This window comes from Diadema setosum, chromosome 6 (assembly GCF_964275005.1).
Source record: "Diadema setosum chromosome 6, eeDiaSeto1, whole genome shotgun sequence".
NCBI lineage: Eukaryota > Metazoa > Echinodermata > Echinoidea > Diadematoida > Diadematidae > Diadema > Diadema setosum.
Genome location: NC_092690.1, coordinates 39740238 through 39763291, shown reverse-complemented (window position 1 = coordinate 39763291; position 23054 = coordinate 39740238). Strand labels below are relative to the sequence as shown.

Below are 23054 nucleotides of genomic sequence, written 5' to 3'. Positions count from 1 at the left end.
TCCATCAAATAAACTTTGAATACCTCTTACAATGGTATGCTCAGTACTATATCATAAGTGTTTTCTTGGTATCTCGCAAAAAGTTAAAAGCCAAATTCTCATCTCCACCAATACTGGACTATCCCTTTAACCAAAACTTGCAGGAAAAAAAGTCATCGCTCTAAAGACTTACTGATTGTTCAACAAGTATGATGCATGAAGTTGTCAGGGATCACAGTTGCCTTGTACTAAATGATCTACAGCAAGACTTGGGTTCTCCTGCTAGGCATCACATTCTTCGATTTATGTGATCATGAAGATTGGTTTTCATTTGTTGGTTTTTTCTATTCTGAAGGAAATGGAATTTTGTTTGCAGCAAGCTATCAGATACTTCCAGAGAGATTCCTTCTTGTAATACTACCACCAGAACAGTGATGAAAGCCAACAGGTGACAAAATTTGATTCTGCAAGGGAAGACACTGAAAGTCACTCTGAGTCATCATGTGGCCCTGCATCTCAAAACCAAGACAAAGTTGCTAGACATGGATTTTTAGTTAAGGGCAGAATCTGAAAGAACAGACTCTGAGATTTAAAATGATATTTAACTCAGTTCAAACAGACTCCCCTAACCTACTATGTATCTAATTATTGGAAAGAAAGCACACACTCCAGCAAAGTGTGAACTGAGAAAAGAGGTTCGGAAGTATGTACACTGTAAAGGTCCATTTCAAGCACTGTATCTTTACCAAGCCATATATTAGCTGAGCAATGAATGGGACAGAAAACAGGATGTTAACCACCATAGCAACAACAATGAAGGGATTATCATATTAATCTGAAATTTACTGTACTCTATTAACACACACTATTGATAATTAATACTAACTTTCAAAGCAGTAGCACCATCCTTTCAAAAGTTATTAGAGTTCAAAGTGAAGAGTGTATAAAGGATTTTTAGAAATGAAAAGGGGCCTCCAAGACATACATAATCACACTATTGTACAGAAAGTGCTCTAGAAAAAACTGCTAAAAACACACTTTTCCCATTTGTTTTATGACCTCAAACTTACAAATAATGTTGAAGAAGAATATGAAGAGTTTGTTCGCAAAAACTGATAAGTCATATATACGTCATATTTGCCAAATGGAGATATTTGCGATTTCAAGTTTCTTTATTTCAAGTTTCTTTATTTCACCAAGCAAAGAAGATATAAAAACAAACAAACACATACAACAACATTAGAATACAATTACAAAATATCAGTTAAACAGTGTAGAAGGAATTGCTGTGGTAGGCAGCAGCCAGAAAGGAAATGTCCCTTATTTTCGGCTGACCTAAAAACACTCATTAAATTTCTGTTACCAATGTGTTCGAAGCAAGACTAGTAAAACATAAGAACAAGACAAGACTAAGACATAACAATCAACACACAAAGACAATAACAAACACCTGATGTCTCAAAATGTAAAGGGTAAAAACTGATACTCTAACTTAAATGAATTTGGTTGTAATTATTGAAGAGAATTTTTTTATAACCAGACTTAAATATATTCAATGAGTTAGCATTGCGTATTTCAAAGGGGAGAGAATTCCACAGAATAGGACCACTGTAAAGAATAGATCGTTGATAAAAAGATGTACGAGATAGAGGTAGGTGAAAATCACACGCGGTTCGCGTATTGTAGTTATGGATTTGATTATTGTATGTGAAAAAGTCCAAAAGAGTTTTTGGTAATATAAAGTTCTTACATAAATACATAAAAATCCCCACTTGGTATTTATACAATTGCAATATTTTCAGGGATAAAAAGAGTGGTGGGGTATGGGCAAGATAAGAGGCATGGGCAATGATTCGTATTGCACATTTTTGAAGTAGTAATAGTCTTTGAATATGACATTCATGAGCATTACCCCAAACAATTATTCCATAATACAATTAAGGTAAAATTATAGCACTATAAATTGATTTCAAAACAGAATTCGGGAGAAAACTAAGTTTGTACATTACACCAATATTTTTTGATTATTACAAATATAATTAATACTGCACACCCTGCCATAGTGGTCCCCTGTTTTACACTTAATCTTTTTTCTTTCCCTTTATAATTTCAACAAGCGAGTGACTTTAATGCTCCTTTAGGCCCCTTACGGAGGATCTTTTGTAGTGTATTTGAATGAGTATGATACAAAGCTCAGCCATGGTGTATTATTGGACGGAGATTTCAGAGAAGCCCAATCTCGATCCACTGGAGCTTGGAGCTCGGTTCAGGCATACAATGCACACAATGGGGATGGAGTCAGCCCCTTTTCTTCCATAGCTTGTCACAAAAGGGGTTGCAGAGTTGGGTCTGTGATTTGTCTGTGGTATGGTGAGTGTGGCAAGAGGCTTCGCTGAGTAATATAATCTGTAGTTTGTACACCTCAGAGCTTTTGTATCGCCTACACAAAGATTTGTTCATACAATTCTTTTTAGCTGAACACGTCCTAAGTCATACACTCGGTCAAATCACCTCTACCCACAGTCAATCATGTGAAACATACAATGTATGTCATATAGGCTAGCTAATATCTCCCAGAATCTCAGGGGAAAAAAACACACAAGAATTTTGAAATGATCTGACATCCTCTCAATTGGACACAAAACACATACTTCACAAAAGTGTGGTGCTCTATGATTTGTTGGCACATACCAATGCAGTATTGACCGATTCGGGTTCGTTGAGGGCAGCAGACATTTTATGGCACTGGGCGCAGCCATGAGCTCAAATTGCGGTGTCTCAGCCGACCCCCCCTGCTCTCCCCCACCCCACGGGCAACATGTTTATCGCGCACTTGTAACAAAGGTTCGCGCAATAAGCAAGCATTCGCGCACTCAGTACGAGATGCCCATTGGCTAAAGCAACCATGCGTCAGTTTTTCATTCCGTGCGCGTGAGAGGGGTGGGGACCCAGGTCGAAATTCCCATAGAAACCAGTAGAAACCAGTAGAGACCTTCTACTGGTTTCTACTGGTTTCCAGATTTGAGTGGTTTCTATGGGAATTTCCAGAGGGTTCCAGTAGGATTCCCATAGAGACCATTAGATTCAACTGGTCAAAAGACCAGAACAAACCAATAAAAACCAGTAGAGTCTACTGGTTTTCAAATGGAGTGTTAAATTCAAAGTTAGACCAGTAGAATCCAGAAGAAATCAGTACTGTTTAATGGTTTCAAGTGGAGAGCGAAACCTGTAGAGAACAGTACAAACCAGAAGAGTCGACTGGTTGCAAAACTGGGTTGAAAAAAGACAAGTCAGACCAGTACAAACCAATACAAACCAGCATTTTTTTTTTTTATACATGTTAAGACATTACTTGTCAACCAGTAAAAACCAACAGGTACCCGTGCAGCCTACTGGTTTGAAGATGGCTTTAAAAGAAGGGAAAACCAGTATGAACCAGTACAAACCAGTCACTTTTCTGCATGTATAAACAAGAATTAAATCAAACCAGTAGAAACCAACAGGTACCAGTAGTAATGGCTGGAAGAGGGTCATACAATTGTGATGAAGTAATACCAGCATAAACCAATAGAAACCAGAATATTCTACTGGCTTAAAATGGGGGTGTCGAAATATCAAGTCAAACCAGTGGTAACCAGTACAAACCAGTCAATCTCCTATACATGTAGTTACAAATAAGTCAAACCAGTAGAAACCAACAGGTACTCTCTTAATTTCTAGGATTTATTTTTAAGTCCTAAGGATTTACTTCTTTAAGTCCTAGCGGACTGTAGATACGGACAAAACCTTAGGACTTAAAAGTAAGTCTTAGCTAGGATTTAAAAATTTAAGCCTATGTTCGACTTAAATTTCAAGTCTATAGGATTTATTTTTTAAGTCTTATTAGATTACATTTAAATCTTTCTTAGACTTGTTTTTAGAATAAATCCAGCTTGGATTTAAACGACGAAAGACTTATTTTAAGCCTTCCTTGGATTTATTTCAAATAAATCCATCATGGATTTAAACTCAGACTACTGAAAATGACAGCCAATTGATGCACTTTCTTCACATGTAAAGGTCTATTTATTTTAACAAAATCAAACTGATGCATTTTTCACAAACATCGATAAGTTACAAAATATACAGATGATTGTCATACACATGTAGGCTCCAGAAAAAATGAAATACGACTGAAATGGATTTACATAAGTACATTTCCATATTGCATTTTGGTAGACAAAATGTTTGACAAAAGAATATACAAATTCCTGCTTAATATATTGATATTTAAGAATCCATCTCAACTGATGACAGGGAACCATCTCAAGAGACTGTTCAAGTGAGATGGACCACTAGTTTCTTAATTACTTTGATGTCATATCTCGTAACAAAGCACTATGTTGAAGTGATGCAATCTGAATTTTTAACTAGAATTATCACTCATTGTGATTAATATACCCCCACCCACAATTGAGGGAATTAGCTCAACCAGGATTATTTTTTCTTACTTTTTAATAAAGAAAAAAATTACCATGGCAATGCACTGTTCCACCTCTCAAATCAAGTGCTCAAAAACTGAGTGAGCAAGATAAATAAACTGACGATTTCTAGGGTTTTTACTAAAAATTGTGTAACCATGGCAACACAATGTTGGACATTTAGAAAAAAATGAAGTTTGCACAACTATAGGCCCTATATCATAGCCGTCATATGTGCCAAATTTCAAGCTAAATGCTAAAAGGGTGAGGGGTTTAGTTGAATTCAAATTAGTGTATCATTTTCATGCAAAATATACTGCTACCATGGCAACACATTTTCCACACTGACAAAAGATTTTTTGCACATCTAGGTAATGTAGAGGTAACATGTGCCAAATTTGAAGCCAAAATGCTCTAAACAGAGACAGGAGAATCGAAATGTTTGTATGATTTTCATTGAAAATGCACCGTTACCATGGCAACACATTGTTTAACAATGATGAAATATGAAGTTTGCATATTTTTGAACTACAATGGTTGCATGTGCCAAATTTCAAGCCAAATGCTCAAAGACTGAGGGAGTTACCTGAATCCAAAATATTTTTGTATGATTTTCATTCAAACTATGTTGTTACCATGGCAACACAATGATCAACAATGACGAGAGGTTAAGTTTGCACATGTACGTACCATAGTGGTCAGGTGTGCCAAATTTCAAGCTAAATGCTCAAAGACTGAGGTTGTTACATGAATCCACAATATCTTTGTATGCATTTTAGTGAAAAGATGCTGTTACCATGGCAACGCATTGTTCACCATTGATGAAAGATTAAGTTTGCACATCTATATGCTTAAGTTGTTGCATGTGCCAAATGTAAAGCCAATTGCTCAAAGAGTGAGGGAGTTAACTGAATCCACAATATTTTTGTATGATTTTCATTCAAAATATGCCGTTACCATGGCGACACATTGATCGACACTTACGAAAGAATACGTTTACACATCTACATACCACAGTGGTCTTTTGTGCCAAATTTCCAGCTAAATGCTCGAAGACTAAAGGAAGTTAGCTGAATCCACAATATTTTTGTATGTTTTTTGGTTTAAAAAAAGCTGTTACCATGGCAATGCATTGCTCACCACATTGTTTCCATATCTATATACCATAGTGGTCATGTGTGCCAAATTTCAAGTCAAATGCTCTAAATTTGTTTAAGGTGCCCATCTGCGCTGAATCTATCCTTCCTCGTGGGTTCAATACTTTGGCTGGAAAACCAAAGTTTATTTCTTTATAAATAGAGAGTTTCATATTAAATTGTTTAGCCACAACGTCATAATGAAAATAGCAACAAATAAGCGCTCAATAAATGTGATGGACAATGGCTCAAAAACACTGTGGGAGTGATGAAAATTAGGTAATCGTTGAATAATTACAAAAGTGTTCAGGGGAACTTAAACTTTCTTCTTTCAATTTAAATCAATGCGGATCTGGCATTACTTTTTTTTTTCATCATCAACCAGACATAATATACAGAAAACAAGCCAAAGATGAACAATAAATAAATTGAAACTGGACATGTATAAAAACTTGAAATATTGTTTAAATGTTCACGTAGCAATGCAAATGCAAAAGTGAGGCACACACATACATGATAGCACCTCTAAAGGAAACATTGCGGCATTAACTTTCCTTATTGTGTTATTTTCATTTAAAAATGCACACAAAAAAAATTACAAGGAAATACTACAACCAGGGCATGACAGACATGCTTCTTGTGTGCATGGATTTGTAGCTCAATATAAATGGAAAAGTGAGGCACACATAACATAACTCAATATCCATGAGTCAAACATTATGCATGATAGTATCTTCAAAGGAAACATTGCAGCATTTTACCTGTGTTACTTTGATTTAAGAATTCACTGAAAATTAAGAAAACTTTGCTGCACATCAGGGCAAGTCAGATATGCTTCTTGTGTGCATGGGTTTGTGGCACAATGTCGGAAAATCTTACTAGCATCATACACTGACGTGTTCTTGAAGTTCGTGGCTAATGCCCAGAACGAAGCCCTCACTTGGGATTGTAGCAGTACATGAATATGCCGCCACAAAATCAAAGAATGCTTCAAGCACCCAAGCATAATTGACGATGAAGACACAGTGGGCTTTAAAGATTCTGTCAAATTCTTGCTTCCAGTCATCTCCAGCCTGGACTTAGTATGGTCTTGTCCAGGATGAGAAAATACTGGATGTACGCCTAGTCACTCCCTTATCTGACTAAGCAGGGCTGGCTGAAGGTGGCATCTTTAGCATCACTGAACTTCGCGCTTCTCGCTCGTGATGTATACGTTTCGCGCGGATCAACTTGGCGTTTCCCGTTTGCTAGGGCTTTCAGGTAGGAGAATCTCCAGATCAGAAGATGCTTGGGGCTGGGGTTGGAGTCTCTGCATCAGCAATGCCATGAACATTGGTTCCTACCTGAAAAGAGATTAAACATGTATAGCACTACTGATATTTCGAACTAAATTTCACTTGAATCGTTTGAGCAAATGACAAAGGCTACAATTATTATCAAATAAACTTTGCATCACATAGAGGGAAGTTAAGTTCTCAGTGAGAGGGCACTCTGGAGGGAAAAATATTAAAATATAATTTTACATATTGATCTTAAATACAATGTACTAATAACATATTCATCACATAACTTTTAGTTTGTGATGTACAAGTAAATATTTCTGATATATTTCGGAACATATTATTTTAAAACATTTTGTCTCATCTGGTAAACCTCAAAGCCTTGAAAAAAATTCCCAGAAATCAGATTACTTTTTGCCATCATCGGGGTGGGGCCTACTTGATATTTACATGTTCCAGACTCATAAGATATTTGATGTACATATTATTACAAATCAATAGAAGTCAGCATGCATTTTTAATCCGTAATTTAATGAATTTAAAAGAAAACTGTCAAAACACGGTAGATACCCCTACACAATACTCATTGCTGAATGTTCTAAAGTTTGTTTGAGAAGAATCGCTTCAAAAACACTGATATATCAGAGAAGAAAACTTTGCATTTCTCACGACAGCATGAGAAATTCAGATTTTTAAATTCCACCTGTTACTGAGTACATGCAGATTCTACACGAGTCTTGCTTTGTAAGATACGAAGCTCAAATATTCTTCTCTAAACATGAGCTGGTACTTAAAAGCCCAATGAAACATGCATATTGATCATTCTCAAAACTGGAAGCTCAATGATTTGATCATAAACTGATTTCAAGTCTATAAACATTAAGCATATACTGTACTTACAGGCACATAGTCATTCTGCACCAGGTACTGCTAGGCATCCCTCGGGAGCATGAGAGGTCCTCTCCCTTTCTTCTACATGGGGATGTTGGGTCTGTGAAGCATCGCTGCAAGTAGTGACATTCCACAAAATTCCTATAGAATGGAACACAATACAATTTTTTTTTTCAACTTTAAGTATTTCACCCATTCTCTTTAACATATTAGATATGACGTATTGTATCAGCTCTGACAATCCCTAACATTCAGTTTTCGACTTATTATCAATATCAGTCTATGAAGAGCAAACTCGTGCACATTCACTTTCCTGAAATGTGTAATAGCAATGAAGCATAAACAAATGAGTAAGTTTTACTCTTACACTTTGGACAGAAATTGTTCCAGTAATTATAATCAATGCCACAAGATCTATGAGGATTGGCGGAAGGACTTACTGTCTCCATCCATGTCTTCACATCTTCTTACGATGTCTTGCAACTAAGGGTGGTTTCGCTTGGCAAATTCTATTGACGTAAAATGGCCCCCATCTGTTCACCATCTCCTGCACTTTTCTCGGTACAACTGGGCAAAGTCCGCATTGATCTGAAAATAAACACAAAAACTGTGAAATATCAGTGATAAGGAAGTGGAAAATGAAAAACAGAAACGCTTGACAAAAAAAAGGAAGAAAACAAATATGCTTCGGGGGTATAAACGGTCGCCATAGCCACATTTCTAGATTTTTATGTAATTAATTATTTCTTATTGGTCTCGAGGGTTGTATGTCATGCTGGAGGGAAAAATGAGACCGATATCTCTGATTTTTGTTTCAGATGTTATCGTTAAAATCAATTTTTAGAAATACCAGGGATGTCTTGCATATCTAAACACCAAGAAGGGATATTCCTGACAGAGTATTCCTTGGAGTACAAATATACAAATAACAGGTAATTTGCATTCCCTTTATCTTAAAAAATATTAAAAGTAAAAAATAAAAAAAGGCCTCATATTTTGTAAAACTTCACTACATTCTCTCACTGGTGTATGTGATGCTTAATGCATACATCTCAGCCAGAAGTGTAGATCTGTAGAATTTTTAAGTCTAGATCCTTCTACTCAAAAACAGATCACCACATTGATTATGCTACAAAGAGAAAGACTGGAGTAGAATACCTTTATCCAGGTGCGAAATCTTGTTCCATCGCACGAGTTAATCCCATACATTATTTGTTTCATACAACGCCTTCAACAATAACACTAACAGACTTACTAGTTCAAGAAAGAGTCTTGAATTCAGTGCAGAAATGGCAACCATAAGGCCCAGGTGTCCAGGCCTACTACTGAGTGGTAGTAATAATAGTAGAAGTATTTTCACGGAATGCAAATCAGTAGCACATTCACATTACATACACATGTACGCAGCCGAGTGCAAGTAGCATTGAAGTTGATTATTCCAGTAAAATGAGTGACATGATGTACGCTTGATAGTAAGAGTGTTGAGTGCACACGCCAAAGGTAATTGTTTATTGTGACATCAGACTCAGTAGACCTAGTCATGCAATGGAACTGTTTATCAATTGTAGACCCCCTATTTTAATATGGGAGTCAATGGAAATTGGTGATGTCAGCCAATATGGCCCATGCGATAGAAGTTTTTACAGTTCAGAGCTTGATGCCACTGCACTGGCATTGCAACATTGGCGCCCTAAACCCTGGGGCGCTCATCACACAGGGGGCTTCGTGTTTGGGCTGGTCGCAGTTCTATTGTAGCGCCCATAGGGTCTACGTACTATTGGTGGCCTAAACACAACATTAAAAATAAAACCCATCTAACAGCATATGCCCTACATTTTATCACAGCATAGTGGGGCATGATAAGGCCTAGAACTGTGCCTTTCTACGTAGAAATTGATAAATTAAACCTTACAAGAGTGTAGGAAGGGGTGAACTGACACTAACTTGTTACTGTTAGTGTTAGTGTTACTTAGTGTTAGACGACAGTTAGGCCTACGCTACAGTAGCCTGTTATGCCCATAGCTGTACCTTTCAGTCAAGACACCAACATCGTAAATCATTAGGTAGAATGGGCGCTTTATAAGAGTCCCTGTATTATTACACTTGTACTTGCAGTTTCACCGAAATAGAGCCCCCACAATACTAGTATAACGTTAGCCTACATGTAACTTGTTTAATGTTACAATGTTTGGATAGACACATTAGCCATGAACAGCTAACGTTAGCACTGGCGCTTCAGGGATGGACAGCGCTGTATACAGCGCAGCGGAAAGGCTCAAACTCGCCAAAAATGTAGGGCGGTTAGTGCACATCTTAACATCTTTTATCTTTGGTTACTGAGTCCCAGAGTTATCAAACACATTCTTAGGCATTCATACAGTAATATGCTCACCTTTAAGCAACTTGGTCAAGCTTCCGTCAGATCATGCCCTCAAAAAAACTCCGGCCTGCATGACTTCTGCCTTCAAGACCAACTCAACTGTTCGAGTCAATACTATAGCGTTTCTTTGCAAATGGTCGATGGTAGGTACAAGTACTATAGTACATGTACAATGTACATATTGTGCACTGAATGTGTGTGTATGACTACACTATCTAGCATCGCATGAAGCAAAGTGACGGCCAGCGCCAATTCCGGTTTTAGGCGGTTCAAGATAGCGCATGACGTCATTTACAAGTCATCTGATTGGCTGAAAGTTTAAGTCCTTGTTAGATTTAGATTGCGAACAGCTTCGACACTCAACTTTTAATCGAAGCCACCTAAAATAAGTCTTGAAGACTTAAAATATTTTAAGTCGTAAGAAAGATTTAAAATTTAAGTCCTAGAAATTAAGAGAGTACCTGTAGAAGTCTACTGGTTTGAAGAGGGTTGTAGAAGTGTGAAGTTATACCAGTAGAAACCGACAGAAACCAGTAGAATCCACTGGCTTTAAAGTAGGGTGTCAAACTATTAAGTCAAACCAGTGGTAACCAGTACAAACCAGTCAATCTCCCCTACATGGAAAAACAAATAAGTCAAACCAGTAGAAACCAACAGGTACCTGTAGATAGTCTACTGGTTTGAAGAGGGTTGTAGAAGTGTGAAGTTATACCAGTAGAAACCGACAGAAACCAGTAGTTTCCACTGGCTTGAAATGGGGTGTCAAAATATTAAGTCAAACCAGTGGTAACCAGTACAAACCAGTCAATCTCCTATCACATGTAAAACAAATAAGTCAAACCAGTAGAAACCAACAGGTACCTGTAGATAGTCTACTGGTTTGAAGAGGGTTGTAGAAGTGTGAAGTTATACCAGTAGAAACCGACAGAAACCAGTAGATTCCACTGGCTTGAAATGGGGTGTCAAAATATTAAGTCAAACCAGTGGTAACCAGTACAAACCAGTCAATCTCCTATACATGGAAAAACGAATAAGTCAAACCAGTAGAAACCAACAGGTACCTGTAGATAATCTACTGGTTTAAAGAGGATTAGTAGAAGTGTGAAGTTACGTATACCAGTAGAAACTGACAGAAACCAGTAGATTCCACTAGCTTAAAATGGGGTGTCGAAATATCATGTCCAACCAGTGGTAACCAGTACAAACCAGTCATCTCCTATACATGGAAAAACAAACAAGTCAAACCAGTAGAAACCAACAGGTACCTGTAGATAGTCTACTGGTTTGAAGAGAGTTGTAGAAGTGTGGAGTTATACCAGTAGAAACCGACAGAAACCAGTAGATTCCACTGGCTTGATCGAAATGAGATGTAAAAATATCAAGTCAAACCAGCGGAAACCAACGAGTACCTGTGGAGTCTACTGGTTTGAAGAGGGTTGTAAAATTGTGAAGTAATACCAGTAGAAACCGACAGAAATCAGTAGATTCTACAGGTTTAAAATGGGGTGTCAAAATACTTCTAACAAGTCAAACCAGTAGAAACTAACCGAGTGCCTGCAGAAACCAATAGAAACCGGTGGATTCTACTGGAAGTTGTCAAACAACAGAACGGCGTTACAATGAACAACTTTTACGAAAAATTTTGTTAATTTTGTTATCATGGGGATATTAACAATTGCAAAAAAAAAATAAAAATACAAGTCATATATTTTGAAATAAAATTATACTTATGTAATTGTTATACATTTATTATAACCTAATTGTCTTTAAACTCGTTATGCTCATCAATAAATCCCTGGGTCTCAAACGGCAACATGACGTACTACCGCGCAGCTAGCCGTTATGCAAACGACCTACTTTTGGCGGGCAGCGCAATCCGCCGTCCGCTCCCCAGCCCTGCGCTGGCTGGCTGGCCGGCCGGCCGCCACCGCATTCATACTTGAGCTGTACGTCATACTGCGCTGTCGCAATCCGTTGAACTCTGTCATCCAGCAGCCAATTATACCGAGAAAACTCCACTTACGATTGCATTTGTGTTACAGAATGAGAATCTTCAATGAGCTCAGGAATCTAAGGTTTAGTTAGCGGTAAACATTGACGTTTTATTTCATTTGAGAGTGACTTTGATGTCGAGTTTGCTTCCAGGCCGTATTCAACCATAGCTGATCATACTAGATGACTATCGGAATCGAAGCCGTACGTTTGAACGCTACCCTAACAAAAAAGTCCTGTGGTACTCCCTGTGGTACTTGTCGGTACCACACAATGTACCACACACTTGTAATGTTACCACAGGAACTGTGTGGTACTGTACCACAGGCTTGTAGGGTACTCCTGTAGTACTTGTCAGTACCACACAATGTACCACATAAATAAATGTTACCACAGGAACTGTGTGGTACTGTTTTACAGGCTCATGTGGTACTTCCTGTGGTACTGGTTGGTACCACACAATGTACCACACAAATATGTTAACAAAGGAACTGTGTGGTACTGTGTCACAGGCTCGTGTGATACTCTGGGATGTACCACAGGGCAGTACCACAGGACATTAAAACAGGAAAGTACCACAGGACAGTACCACAAGACAGTATACACACAAATTGTCGTGTGGTATTTTGGGACGTATACCACACGACAGTACCACATGAATTGTCCTGTGGTATTTTGGGACGTACCACAGGAGAGTACAACAGGAAAGTACCACAGGATAGTACCACAGGACAGTACCACACGACTTGTTCTGTGGTATTTTAGGACGTACCACAGGACAGTACCACAGGGCAGTTCCACAGGACAGTACCACAGGAAAGTACCACAGGATAGTACCACAGGACAGTACCTCACGACTTGTCCTGTGGTATTTTGGGACGTACCACAGGACAGTACCACATGGCAGTACCACAGGACAGTACCACAGAGCAGTACCACAGGACAGTACCACAGGAAAGTACCACAGGGTAGTACCACAGGACAGTACCACACGACTTGTCCTGCGGTATTTTGGGACGTACCACAGGGCAGTACCACAGAAAAGTACCACAGGACAGTACCACACGACTTGTCCTGTGGTATTTTGGGACGTACCACAGGAAAGTACCACAGAAAAGTACCACAGGACAGTACCACAGGAATTGTCCTGTGGTATTTTGGGACGTACCACAGGACAGTACCACAGGACAGTACCTCACGACTTGTCCTGTGGTATTTTGGGACGTACCACAGGACAGTACCACAGGGCAGTACCACAGGACAATACCACAGGGCAGTACCACAGGACAGTACCACAGGAAAGTACCACAGGATAGTACCACAGGACAGCACCACACGACTTGTCCAGTGGTATTTTGGGACGTACCACAGGGCAGTACCACAGGACAGTACCACAGGATAGTACCATAGGACAGTACCACACGACTTGTCCTGTGGTATTTTGGGACATACCACAGGACAGTACCACAGGAATTGTCCTGTGGTATTTTGGGATGTACCACAGGACAGTACCACAGGAATTGTCCTGTGGTATTTTGGGACATACCACAGGACAGTACCACAGGATATTACCACAGGACAGTACCTCACGACTTGTCCTGTGGTATTTTGGGACGTACCACAGACAGTACCACAGGGCAGTACCACAGGACAGTACCACAGGACAGTACCACAGGAAAGTACCACAGGATAGTACCACAGGACAGTACCACATGACTTGTCCTGTGGTATTTTGGGACGTACCACAGGACAGTACCACACGAATTGTCCTGTGGAATTTTGGGACGTACCACACTACAGTACGACAGGAATTCCTGTGGTAATTTTTGATGTATACCACAGGAGAGTACCACAGGAACTGTCCAAAATCCCACAGGAAAATCATAATATGGTGCTATTCCACACAGATATAAGTACCACACAGCAAATTAAATTTGTAAGTACCACAGAAAAATGCTACAGGAAATTCTTTTTTTTTCTTAACATTTTATACCAGAGGACTATCACATCAGGAGAATATCAAACAGCAGTACCACACAGGAGTACCACACAGGAAAATTGTAAGGCAGAATCAACTGAAATTTATAACAAAAATACAAACAAACAAGCACATATTAATATTCCTCAATTAATTGATAGATGAGTTATGCTGTGAGTTATAATAATTGATTTGCCATGACTTATCCTGTCCTATACTCCTACAGTATTACCTATTTAGTGAAAGTGCTGATGTAAAGCATGAGAAATTTCATAAGGACTTCTGTGGTACTCCTGTGGTACTCGTGTGGTACTCCTGTGGTACAAATTTTTACATAGCTCATGAATATTCATAAAAAGTACTCTAGATTTTAGAAAATACATATATGACTTAAAAAGTCAAAGTATTAATGATGGAACTTACTTTGAACTTCATGAAAGATTGTCTAATTATGTTATGTTATTCCCAATATCATAGATATTGTAATGAAAGTGTAATTTCATATCTTGATAATAAAGTATAATCGAGTTAGTAACCATGCCTTAATGCTTTACGGATAGACGGCCATATATATATGTACTGATACGGTCGATGGCTACCTAGGAATAGAATATGACTATATAGATCTATTAGAGGACTAGATTGGCATTTGGCCATTAGACTCTCGTTTGAGGTTATATGTTAGGAGTAGGACAGGTTATTAAGTAGGGCCATGTTTGTCCTGAAATCCATCACTCACCTATCAGGAATATTCCTTGATATGTGGCTAAAATTCTCCCAGATTTTTTTTTTTCGATCTGTCCTGTGTGGTACTCTCCTGTGGTACCATGGAAATGCTGTGTGGTACTGCCCTGTGGTAATGCTGTGTGGTAATGATCGACCTGTGGTACTGTCCCAAAATACCACAGGACAGTTCCTGTGGTACTGTTCTGTGGTACTAGTCCTGTGGTACTGCCCTGTGGTACGTCCCAAAATACCACAGGAATTCCTGTGGTACTGCCCTGTGGTACGTCCCAAAATACCACAGGAATTCCTGTGGTACTGTTCTGTGGTACCGGTCCTGTGGTACTTTCCTGTGGTACTGCCCTGTGGTACGTCCCAAAATACCACAGGAATTCCTGTGGTACTGTCCTGTGGTATGTCCCAAAATACCACAGGACAATTCCTGTGGTACTGTCCTGTGGTACTTTCCTGTGGTACTGTCCTGTGGTACTGTCCTGTGGTACCGTCCTGTGGTAATTACCACAGGAGTACCACAGGACTTTTTCGTAAGGGTACGTTTTTTTCGGTGTACTACATATAGTACGCCCTACGGTATGTGTTAGAAATGTCGTACACCATACTGCATGTATGTTCAAACGATTTGAAATGTGCGAGCTAGTGACATCGTGAAAATTGACGAAACAATCCACTGTGAATCCAAACTGTATCTTGTACTACCGTTGTGGTGGTGGTACGTGTCGGAGACTGACAATGCCCGATAATGGACTGTGAGACACTGGAACAGCTGCAGCCACCAGTACTACGCAGTAGGTTCACTGATACAATTGTATGCATAGCCATGCTGTACTCGTCTGCAGTGCAAATGTATGAAGAACCCGACTGAGACAAACCGAGCACCGGTGTTGGCCAGTTAGTGAGTATTTTGCCTTAGACCTCTTGTTAGCCTATATTTAAAGTATTATTAACGCTAACTACAAAGTTGGATTTAAGTTAGCTCTTTATCACTCAATATCAGTTTGTGTGCCATTATGGAAACATTATGTTTGCCACATTTAAGACACCAACAAAATAGTGATGATTTGAGAATACATGTATTTTCAGTTTTTCTCATCTACATGTATTTAACTTGTAGATTTAGGAACCTATGTTGAATCGTATTTTGGACATTGCAGTGAGCAAAGTTGTAGAAAAAATGCCAAGCTTTGCTTTCATGTGTGTGTGTAAATTGTATGACAAATCTGTGACCATTTAAGTGTACAAAAAGCCAGTATATAACAACAGTTCGTAGGGAACACCGCTTGCTAGTCAATCACCAAGTAAAATACAGGCTATACCGGTTACCCGGTACATTGTAAGTGAGAGAAATGGAATTGCCAGAAACACTGTCTACCCTGTGCTAGTGATTTATCGATCGGTGGGGGCGGGTTTGTGCATTGAGCAGAATATGTGAAGTTAACTATAACATGCCCTTGACAGAGTCAGGCGTAGAAACGTAACATATGTTGTACATACATGTATGTATAAAGAGTTCAAACTGAAACACTAGTTGACCATAATGATATGATTGTTGAATGTTGATCTCCAATGAAGAAGAAAAATGTGCTGATTTTTTAAACAAATGTTCTCAATTTGGCAAGATTTACGTACAACGTGTAGTACAATATATAACTTTAACATCAAACATTGAAAATTGATTGATTACTCAAAGTTCTCTTTCTATTTGTTTTATCTTTAAGTATTAGGAGACGAAGACTAGAAGAAGCCAGCTAAGGTCGACTTGCGGAGCTCCGTTATGCCACGTACCTGGTATTTTGACTGCCACGAGTGGGCCCTACATCTTCCCTTGCCTTCAGAGAATGATGACCTCACTGAGAGTTTGGGCCTTCAGCATTTTGAAATCGTCATACAAGCACCAGATGGGCCCAACCAGGGAGGCCTTGCCAAATATTTGCTCTTACAAAAAGCGTATGTTGTCAGCTTGTCATTTCAGGAAAATTTCAAGATATTTTCACACTAGTGAAAGAATTATGTGAGCGAAAGAAATGTAAAACTGAGAGAACCATCATATTCAGCCAGACTCATCATCATCAGTGCAGAGATTTGTTAGCGACAATGTACTTTAAAGATTGACTGGAGGAAAAGGAGTGTCACTATGTCCTGTAGCATCACTGGTGACAGCTTAAATGAGGAAATACTTGAACAGTACCGTAATGTATAATGTACAAGTGTATACATGTATGTCAGAACCAGATGACTGGGCTTGGGTGATCTTTTGTGCTACAGTGTATCTTGACATTTATGATGGGTACAAGTATAAACTGCAAGAAAGTCAGCATGTACTTAGTTCATGTACAGTATTTTATCATTTTGCACAAGAGAGTTGCTGTGCTGGTAGAGGAGGGGAAGATTCCTGCGCTGTACTGATGGCAAAGGATTAGGTGAGGACTAACTTAGGCAATAACACAGTATAGCTGTACTTGCTTTCAGATAAAAAGACTAATGGGTGTGAGCCTGAAGTGCAAAACCTTCCGCGTCCATGCTGTGTTGTTTGTGCTCAAAGTTGTGTAATTGAATCATGCAACGGTGTACATTGTATTTTTTCTTTTTTATTTTAAATGGTCAAATGGGTAATGTTCAGTTTGATGCATTTTCTTTCTTTTTTTTTAAAATTAAATTAGTGTAACCTTGCAACTTACAGACCTTCCAGTTTGCAAATGATTTTATCAGGTCCCAGGTGCAGACTCTTGACTTATTGTGAAAAATCTATGACTACTATTAGACATTAAACCTCACAGATTGTGCATACCACTTTCCAGCTGACAGAACAAGGACCTATTATAGAAAGAAACTAGCCCAACCAAATGCTGTGTGCAGCAAAGGGACAGGGCTGTGTATAATTACAATATAGTAAGAAAGGTGATATACACTCAAACAAGGTAATTACAGGTGAATCGTGGTATTTAGGTCCTTGACATAATGAGGCTCTCTTATGTTTTTGAAAGGCTGTTAACTAACAAAATGAGCTGCCAAGCATGCGTGAGCATGTTGGTAATTGGAATCTATTCTGTAAACTTACATTCAGATGTGACTATGAATTGTTTATTTGTTTATTTTCCTCTTCTTTTTTTTTACTCATTGCCTCTTACCTACAATATCCAAACCCATTTTGGTGCCGCTTTTTTTAACACTATCTATGATCGATGCTGTGAGTGTTATCTGTGTATGTACAGTAGATGTATGTACCTGGATGATGCCAGCAAGACAACATGGTTTATTTTACATTCATAATTATGAATATCTATTCTTTGCCAACCACCAATGCTGTATTTTGTTTTGTCAAGTGAAGTTTTGTTTGTCATGCCATCAGTTTAATATCTTTATTATTAAGTTTGTTTGTGTACATATGAGTTTTGCATCCTTTCAGATGAACATTTTCTATGATTAGGGTAATCATCTTTATGTTATCGCTTTAACAAACAAATGGGGGCATCTGGAAAGTGCTCAATGACAGAAATGTAAACCTTGTATTTTTGATGTAATACAAATTTACATGTTTTTGGTTTGTTTGTTTTTTTCAAATACCTGTCGAGGCCTTATTTGTCTTTCAAAAACAAAAATTCCTGTCACATAATCAGTTGAACGAATTTGTTAACTGAAATAAAAATTCTTTGGCTTGGCAAAACAACATGGTGAAAAAAAAAAGAGTAATCTGAATAATGAATACTTTGAAATGTAATGTACTCATGTAATATGATTATCATCCATTGACCTGTAATAAAATTTCCTCAACTTAAGACTGTATTTACTCCAGACTTACAGTGTGTGATAGAAGTCTCATGTTTTGATCAATGTATGCATACAAATGCAGTGTGAATTTGTGTGGCATGTGTTGTGTACATGTATGCATTCTTAATTTTGAACATTCAGGTATGTCTCATTCAGTCGAAAATTGGTTAGTACTGTACATAAGTTGATGTCTGGTGGCACCATTACAAATAGGTTTTTTGTTTGTTTGTTTGTTTTTGCTGATTTGAAGAAGAATTTGTACTACTAGTGCACATCCATTATATTGGACATGGTTCTATAGAAACTTTTTTGCAATGTATCAAAAAAGTAAAAAATCAGGTCCTTGAATTATCTGTATTTACAACTGTACTACATTTACAATGTTCTTTCTTGCATTGTTGAGCTGTAACAACATTTTAATGTAACAAAAAGAAAACTGTCGGTCCTGAAGATGTCGTTATAATGGGAGTCACTTGAAGTGCAAGTTCTTCTTCCAAATGCATTGGTACATGCTGTTACTGGTTCAGTAGGAATTTCTTCTGGTTTCTACTGGGGCCAGTACAACATCTACTGGTATTCTGTTGGTTTCTTCTGGTTTCAGTAAGGCCTCTACTGGTATTCTTCTGGTTCCAGTAGAAATTCCTACTGGTTTCTACTGGTTCCAGTAAGAAATCCTGCTGGTTTCTACTGGTTCCAGTAAGAAATCCTGCTGGTTTCTACTGGTTCCAGTAAGAAATCCTGCTGGTTTCTACTGGTTCCAGAAGAAATCCTGCTGGTTTCTACTGGTTCCAGTAAGAAATCCTGCTGGTTTCTACTGGTTCCAGTAGGAAATCATGCTGGTTTCTACTGGTTCCAGTAAGAAATTCAGCTGGTTTCTACTGGTTCCAGAAAGAAATCCTGCTGGTTTCTACTGGTTCCAGTAAGAAATCCTGCTGGTTTCTACTGGTTCCAGTAAGAAATCCTGCTGGTTTCTACTGGTTTTCTACTGGTTTTGTTGAGATTTCTACTGGTTTTGTTGAGATTTCTACTGGTTCCAGTAAGAAATCCTGCTGGTTTCTACTGGTTTTGTTAAGATTTCTACTGGTTTTGTTGAGATTTCTACTGGTTCCAGTAAAAAAATCCTGCTGGTTTCTACTGGTTTTCTACTGGTTTTGTTAAGATTTCTACTGGTTTTGTTGAGATTTCTACTGGTTTTGTTGAGATTTCTACTGGTTTTGTTGAGATTTCTACTGGTTTTGTTGAGATTTCTACTGGTTCCAGTAAAAAAATCCTGCTGGTTTCTACTGGTTTTCTACTGGTTTTGTTAAGATTTCTACTGGTTTTGTTGAAATTTCTACTGGTTTCATTGAGAGTTTTCATTGGTCTTCACTGGATTCTACTGGTTTAAATCAAGCATTTCTACTGGTTTCTACTGGTTCCAATAAGAATTCTTACTGGTCTGCTACTGGTTCCAGTACAAATTTCCTACTGGTTTTCTACTGGTTTTATTTCACTTTCCATATTGAAACCAGTAGAAAATCGGTCTCCACTGAACCCGTACAAACCAGTAGAATTCTACTGGTTTTAGCTCTACTGGTTTCTATGGGAATTTCGACCTGGGGAGAGAGGAGGGGGGGTCGGCTGAGACACCGCGTAATGGCGCTGCCCATGCCAAAAATACACATAGCGCGTCACAGAATCGGTCAATATCCCCACTATGTGTTTACAGGTAATATATCAACCACACTATTATTGCACAAAGAAAGGCCCTAAAACTACATGGCTCAGTTAATACATGTCTATATGCCAATGTCATGATTATGTCTATGAGAGATTATAGGAATCCTAATCAATAGATTTGGCTTTTAAAAGTGAAAATGGTTTTCTGGACCATAGTGCATATTAAATACAGTATTCATCGCATAATCGGGACAGGTTGGGAGTAGTAAACACGGCCCCTTTAAGCGGGGTGCCCGATTTCGCGATGAGCACTCACCATACACTAACGGCATACGACATGTACATGTAGTGCACACACACACACACACACACACACGCATACTGACGTACTGTACATGTACATGAATACACAACCACGCTACCCCTCGGCGCGACCCTCTAGCTCTCCCTGCATTCTCGCAATGATGTAGAGTAATCACAACCGGGTTCTTCTTCTATCACCTCTCTCCGAACACAAAATATGTGGATTAAAAGCTGGCACTTTCTTAAACATTCGTAGAATTCTTGGACACGTAGGGCGTTCCGTATAAATACATATCCACAACCATGGGAAATGATTACCCAGAACTGATGTGGCAACGTCAATGAAAAGTCCTTCAATCATTCAATCATCACGGCTCGATTGTTTACTTGCCGCGATCACTGCACTGTACATGTGTTGTCAATATACACATGTACAGAAAAGCAAAGGCGGCAGCAAGCTGAAATGTACGTGTACTGGATGGACGGAGGTCAAAACACACCAGTCTGAAGCTTGCTTTGTAAGTTTGATGTAAACGACAACTGATAGGGAATCTTTGAAATATTGTTGTGGTATTTTGGTAGATTTTTTGTGTAAAATATCAACAAATCAAAGATCGTTTGAAGAAAAATTGTCCCGTTTATCAGAGGTCCCCGCCAGATTATCCAGTGAAAATAACGTGCATTGGAAATGTTTCTGGGAAGCGTATGTCATTTAAGCGAGGTTCCCGATTATCAGATGCCCGATTATGCGATGAATACTGTAATATCTCTTATTTTAGAGGCATACCTATAGAATGGTATAATTAGAGCATATAACTTGCATATATATCAAATGATATCTCTTGTTTTAAAGGTATACCTGTAAAATTTTACAATTGAAGGGGTCGGTGCAATATAGTGCTAACCCACACTTTTGTCAAAATTGAGTTACATGCATTTTCATAATCCTTATCCTTCACTCTAACCTCCGTGAAAATATCATATTTGAATTCAACCAATAAGATGGTAAAAAATGCATGCATTCATGTTTCATTAATGTAAAATGTATGTACTTTCCAAAGATTCAACAGCGATTATCTCAAAATGACTATTGTGTGGGTTAGCACTATATTGCACCGACCCCTTCAATTAGATACACAGAACATGCACATCAAATTAAAGGCATACCCGTAGAATAGTATAATTAAATACAAATAGAGTAACTTGCATCACATCAAAGTGCTATCTGTCATTTTTGAGGCATCCAGTAGAATGGTATGATTACATAAATATAACTTTTATACTACTATGATGCAGTCATTCACACCCATACATGACACACACTTGATGCTGAACTAGCAATCAAACACGGAATTGGAGGAAAACAGGGCCTTGTAGGTATCGAAATTGTACTGTTATTCTTGCTGTTGAATGATGATGATGTTCTTGTGAAAAGGGTTATTGTCCAGAACTTGGGGGTTTAATTCATATAGGCATGCAGTTGGTGCATTGGCAGATGTGGTAACTCTTTATTCAACTCAAAGCTATCTACCCAAGCTGTATCAGATGATCTCAACAAAATTGAGCGGATGGAATATGTTTGGTAACGTACTTTACTTTGTGCATTCATGTAACAAGTTTTTGTCAATAACGAGAAAGCTTGTCTAAGGCTTGCCTGGCATAACAGCAAACTGGAATCCCCAGAACTCAGTAGGCAGGGCTCCACACTAACTTTTTTATTTGGTGGCCCGATGGGGCCACCAAAATCATCAATTTCAAACTTTTGGTGGCCCGAGAGAAAAATTTGGTGGCCCCCAAAAAACAATAAAAAAAATTCCTGGTTTGTTTGGGTTTTTTTTTTTGAGGAGTCAAATATTTAAGTTTTATCATAGTAAGAATTGGAAGCTGGACATATCTACTCATAAATAAACCTCAACAAACTCGCAGCACTCACTCTGAGGCACTCATTCAGTCCTTTTCATCCATCCTTTAAACAAATTTAACTGCTGAATGGTAAGACTAAGTATAAATATTCATTGACAGGCACATGGGTTGCAACATCTTAACATAAATAAATTACACTTTTCAAAAAATTTTGGTGGCCCGAGGTGGGCCACCAAATTTGCCCTTATTTGAAATTTGGTGGCCCGACTTTCATTTTTGGTGGCCACGGGCCACCGTTAATGTCGAGCCCTGCAGTAGGTGTATAAATGGTTAGTAATTTGTTGCGAGGTATTCAGCGAATTTTATATCCATATAGTTATTTGAATATGCATGTATATATCATGCTACTCCCACTATAGAGACATCCTCAGAACCTTCATTTCTTTTTTTTTTTGTCATATCAAAATGAAGGGAATTTGCACCATAGGCTTATATGATATAGGTTTGGGACCTCAATTTTTACTTTGCTGTAACAATCAAAATTTGTTATAAGCATGTCCGCTGTATAACAGGGGTACCCTGTATCAGTACACTGGACTGTTGGTGGCAAATTTTTGCATGGCA

The 23054-nt window shown here is 38.4% G+C and overlaps 1 protein-coding gene across 1 annotated transcript in view; it reads right to left on the bottom strand.

The window, feature by feature from the left end:
• The window catches only part of LOC140229793 (uncharacterized), a 50313-nt gene that overhangs the window by 20236 nt on the left and 7023 nt on the right, over positions 1-23054 (bottom strand). The window lies entirely within an intron of this gene.